Here is a 6,001-nt window from a genome sequence, read left to right as displayed (position 1 = left end):
GGTTTCTATATTTTTTTCTGTCAGATGGTGTTAGTTTCACTCGGACATTCACTCTGTCTGTAATTAGGTCTGATTTCAGCCACCGGCCTTAGACTTTCCTGGAATGTCAATCAAAATATATCACAACAAAGAGTTAAGGATTGCAATTTGATGTGTCTTTTTTATTTACCGTAGTCAATATTTATAACTTGACTAAATGATTTGTTATGTAGTAGATGGCCTTACTTAAAGGCTTGGAGATGCACCCTTGTTTTATAGTCCAGAATATAATGTACTGATATGTTTTATGTCTGTTTCTTTTTCTGGTATTGCAATAGAAACTAATGGGAAAGCTTTATGTTTAAGCGCATTATATTTTTTACTTTAGCCTACTATGATTACGAGAATTTTAACGAGAGTTATTTTTCAATGAATTCGCCGACAGAATGTTTTAAAGACAAATTGGATTTATCTTTAGAAATCTTTGGAATGTTTGGGCTCGTGCAATGCCTTTTTATAAGGAATAGGATATATTCAGATAGCGCAACTATAGTTCATGTGTGCGTTCAATAAGAACTTAAAGGAATAGTTCGGACAAAAATGAAAAGTCTGTCATTGTGTAGTCGCCCTCATCTCATATCAAAATTTGTGTGCTTTTCCATGGATTTTTTTGTGCTTTTAATGACCTTTTACAAAAAAATAAATAAAAGTAGTCTATATAATTTGTGCGCTAAGTAAAACATTTCAAATACGCAACTGCTAACAAAAAACCTGGGACTGCCGATTTTAAGTGCAATTTAGATGGGGAATATATAGTTCAAATGCATATTTATATGCAACTTAGAGGGAAAAAAGTTCAAAGCCATTTAGAATTCTTCCAAAATTGTCCTTTTGCGTTCCACAGAAAAAAAAAATAACATCATACAGGTTTGACAGAATTTTCACTTTCAGGCGAGTTATTCCTTACTGTTGAGGGGTTTTGATTGTACAATGTGAGGACAGTAAAATGACACTATTAATGATGTGTACTGATTTTGTTTGAATAGTGACACGTGACTTTATTTCCTTCTGATTGGTTCTGTATTAATGCCAATACAACACTTAAAAAGATTATATCATAGTACATAGCTGCTTTCTCTTTGATTGTGATTATATATACTTTGCCTTGTTATATCAAAACTAATCATAATACTGTATACTTGAATTGCCAAATCGCTTTCAGCTAGCTCAGTTTTCTCTGAAAATCGAATGTTTTTCTTGCACTTATTCACCAGACCGATCTAAAATTGGACCTGACAACAAAAACTGTGAACTTACTTTAATGATGTTCACTTTTGACGCTCTTTACACCCGTTGTAGGAGTGATTCTTCTGAGAAGTCAAGCTGTAGGGCCGTTGAGTGAAAACCACCTGTTAGTCAGAAACAATATTGCACTCAGACACTGTTCTAAAACTAATGAGCTGCATTGCTTGTCTAACGCCTATATAGACAGCTATTTTCTAAGGCAGCATCCTAAGCCCTTAGTGACTGATTTGGTGTGCTCTAAATAGGCAGCAACTGTGTGCGTCATACAGATAGCATTCCTAATGTGAAGCACATAGGAAGCTTGATTAACAATTGATTTCAGAGTTCGACACAAGCACGATGCTGTGACGACAGCCTGTGATGCCTTAAATGCTGTCTATGTAATCAGCTCACAAGGTTTTGGAGCAATGCCTGAGCAAAAACAGAAAAAAAAAAACATTGTGCTAACTAACTGATATTTGCAGGTTTTTCTTTTATCATCAATCTGTGAATGTTATAAAGGCTAGAGTGCTGCAGGAATGACTTCAAACGAGAGCATTTTAGCATTTCTGGTTTCATCCTCTTGAAGTCAATGTTTGTTTTGTTTTTTTGAATGGATTTTTGGTTTAATGTCTGAAATAAGGTCTGTGATAAACATGAGCTCAAAATATTTACGTTTTATTCTATGACTTAAAATGCATCAGTGAAACCTTCCATTAACAAACTTTTAATCGTCTTAAAAAGGCGATTGCTAACAAGTGTCTAAATGGAAATTGAAGGTAAACTGATACACTCTCTAGTCTGCTTTCACAGCCTCATTGCATTTATAATCATCTTCTTGCAATCTTTTCACTCAAATTTTCCAACTTTTACATATTTAAGATTGAAAGGGTTGTCAGAGGCTAATTGGTGGGGACGCTGACTTCATAGAAACATGTTGTTTGTTTATAGCCTACGATTAGCTTTTTACTTTTGGTGATTGTATTTAGACTTGAAAATGAATAAATCTGTCTTCATTTGTTAAGATCTTGATGAACAAAACGTGTAAGGACTTTTGTTGGTTACAGAGATTGTTTTCTGCAATAATCCAAAAGCCAATGGAAAAATCTCAATGGGTTTTTGTTGAGGGAACCAGGATGATGCAAAGTTCTGGGCTGGCCTACAAAAATCATCCCTGCAGCACTTTGTGACCACAGCTTATCACATAACAGTGCATTTCTTGTACCCCGACCAAAACCAAACCAAAACCTTTATAGTCTGGCTCCATGACACTTAGAGGTAAACTGTGTAATTCCTTATTTTAATTTATCATATATTAATTAAATAATTCACCCAAAAATGAAAATTTGCTGAACATTTACTCACTCTCAGGCCATCCAACCATATTCTTCTTTAGAACAGATTTGGATAAATTTAGCAATATATCACTTGCTCAGCAATGGATCCTCTGCAGTGAATGGGTGCCGTCAGAATGAGAGTCCAAATAACATCACAATAATCCACACCACTCCAGTCCATCAATTAACATCTTGTGAAGTGAAAATCTGTGTTTTTGGCCTGAGGATGAATGCAGTTTTTTAAAAAATTCATTTTTATGTAAACTTTTCCTTGAACTGGAACTAGAAGTAAACAATCTGTAGACTGATTGCCCTGAAAAGTACACAAGGGGCAGTAGGAGTGTTTAGGAAACCTGTTTGGTACCACAAGTGCCATAGAAATAACACACTTCACCTTTAAGATCAATTTAATTTGCATACAAGAATGACATTAATAGAATGATCCTTTCCACAACTACTACTTTTGATCTAACATTTGTTCCTGATAGATCTGCAACAGCATTATTTGCGACAATGAATAGATTTTGAAGTATGTACATTTATATCCTATTACCGCTGTAGTTTTGCAATGTTATATTCAGAAACTTACAGGAATAATTCAACAAATAATAAAGCTTCTGGCATTTATTTGCTCACCTTATGTCAATACAAATCATATGCTGATATTTTCTCAATACAACAGGAAAATTATGAAATAATGTGATATTATTGTGTGAGAATAACTGCATATGGATTTGTAATGGCATAAGGTTTGAGTAAATGACTTGAACTGATGCTTTTTGGTGAACTGTTCTGTTAATTGACCTGATCAGTAATTAGGGCATTTGAATGTGACCTTTTCTTTGATTGGCCGAACGTCCGGTGACCTCTCCTTCGACACAGGAACTGTGTGTAGTAGCACGCTGTAGAACCCTGTAAATAACTTCAGGTTCAAAGCGCATTGTGTGAATCAAGTATAACTGGAGTCATGTTCTAATAAATCTCTTACTGTTCAGACTGTTGAATGTGCACCGGCCTATTTCTTTCCAGGTGTTTCTTGGTAACATGATTCGTCTTTCATATTTTTCTGTTCCTCTGGATGTGTCTCTCATACTATGACAGGTGTCTAAATATGGAAAGTCTAATGATGGTGTTTTCCGGGGAATGTTGAGGCGACAGTCACATCAATAAATAACTTGAAATGTTCCAGGTGCTCCATCAAACACTAGTCATGTTACTATTATTGTGATTAAACTTGCATTTGTAGGCTCTGTTCTGAAACTTGCTGAGCTGCAGCATTTCAAGGCATCATAAATGCGTTTCTGACATTAAGACTGTTCAGAAAGTTAGACAGCACAGGATGCATATGTTGTGGAGAAGGCAATACTATAATGCACTCATATAATGTTTCATAAAAGCTGCTGCAAAAATGGTTCATTTTTAAATATACTACCATTTGATTTTTTTTCTCCTGAAATAAATTTATCTTTTTATTCGGCAAGAAAATTAACAGTAAACAATTTACATTGTTATAAAAAATTATATTTTAAATAAATGCAGTTTTTTTATTATTTTTTTTTAACTTTTCATATCAAATGAACCCTGAAACAAATAAATCAGCACAACTGTTTTCAGCATTTATAACAAGAAATTTTCTGAATTTCCGAAGGGTCATGTGACACTGAAGACTGGCGTAATGATACAGAAAATTCAGCTTTGACTCACAAAATTACATTTCAATATATATTCACACAGAAAATGGTCATTCGAAACTGTAAAGATTTTTCTAATTTTCACTGCTTTTACTGTATTTTTAGCAAACAAAAAAAAGTCTTCGTCAGCATAGTTTTATTTTTTATTTTTTAATCATCATGGGAAAATAAAAAAGGAAAACAGCCCCGGATTAATTCCAAATCCAAAAATTATTGATTGACTTGCATTAAATTACTGTTTTAAATACTGGTAGGATTATAGAAAAGCTTCATTATCGACAACATTGACTACAATAATAAAAAAGTTTGTTTCAGAAGCCATGCAAGTTAATACATTTAATGAAAGTCACACATTTTAGTTCATATAATATGTACTGATGAATCATTCCCAAATAAGATGGGGACATGTAATATCAAAGTAAATTGGGACATTTTTGATGTCATGTTGACATTATGTACAGTATGATTATGACCGTGCAGCTGCTCTCCGTTTCTGTCAGCGTGAGATGTACCTCATGCTGGATTCTGGCCCGCTGAGTGGAGCTTATATGAAATCTGGCACAGGTTGGTGTATAGAACTGGCACTGGCCTTGCACTGGGGACATTATCAAGAGCAGATCTAAACTAGACTGCCAGAACCCGCTGAGACCAGAAAACACTTTTCAGAGGGACTCTGTAATGAGGGACGCGTATGAGAAGATATTTTAGAGTGAATTTTAAGGGCATTGATTGCCACAGTTGGTACGGTTTCCTGAAAGTGCTACGTTCAGCAAGTTCTGTGAGTTCTGTTTATTAGTGATGGGTGATTATACTATTTATATAACCGAGACCAATGTAATACTTGTATTAAAGCTACTGTACGTAGTTTTGTGTATTTTTTTTTATTTGAAGCCCCCTACAGTTAAGTTAGTGGAATTCACTTTCGTAATTACCGTGGATAGCGGTGGCTAGAAGGGATACAGCTAAAACCGTAAGCTAATAATAAATTTAATTTTCTAACTATTAGATTGTGTTTAATTAATGTCTACACCTACCCCTTACAATAATGTAAAATGAGTAATTATTGTTGTACGTTGCGACAAAAATTATGCTGTATTGATGTGTGCATGCTCGGTAATGCCGTATATATCCCTTCTAGCCTTAAAGGGATAGTTTACCAAAAAATGAAAATTTTATGTTTATCTGCTTATGCTAGGTGACTTTGTTTCTTCAGTAGAACACAAATGAAGATTTTTAAGTCTGTCAGTCATATAATGGCAGTCAATGGTACTCATTGCTTTGAGAGAAAAAAAAAAAAAAACATACACAGACAAAACCAAATTAAACCCTGCAGATCATGACGATACATTGAGGTCTAAAGACATGAAACGGTCAGTCTGTGCAAGAAACTGAACAGTGTTTATGGTCCATTTGCGAGATAGGTGGCGGTAATGCACTTATAAGTCTGCGATCTCCGCCGTAAAGCAAGAAGAAGAAGAAAACGTGTCACGTGCTGGCTGTTGTGTGAACACGCTCAGGAGATTTGGACCGGCCAGCAGATCATAGGTAAAAAACTATATAAATACTGTTCAGTTTTTTGCACAGACCGATCGTTTTGTGTCTTTAGACCTCAATGTATCATCACGAGCCGCAGGGTTTAATTTGGTTTTGTCTGTGCATGTTTTTTTTCTCTCAAAGCCATGAGTCCCATTGACTGCCATTATATAACTG

The sequence above is a fragment of the Barbus barbus genome, assembly GCF_936440315.1.
Source record: "Barbus barbus genome assembly, chromosome: 2".
In the NCBI taxonomy this organism is placed as follows: Eukaryota; Metazoa; Chordata; class Actinopteri; order Cypriniformes; family Cyprinidae; genus Barbus; species Barbus barbus.
The sequence above is the reverse complement of the archived record's forward strand: the minus strand, read 5'-3'. Positions refer to the sequence as shown.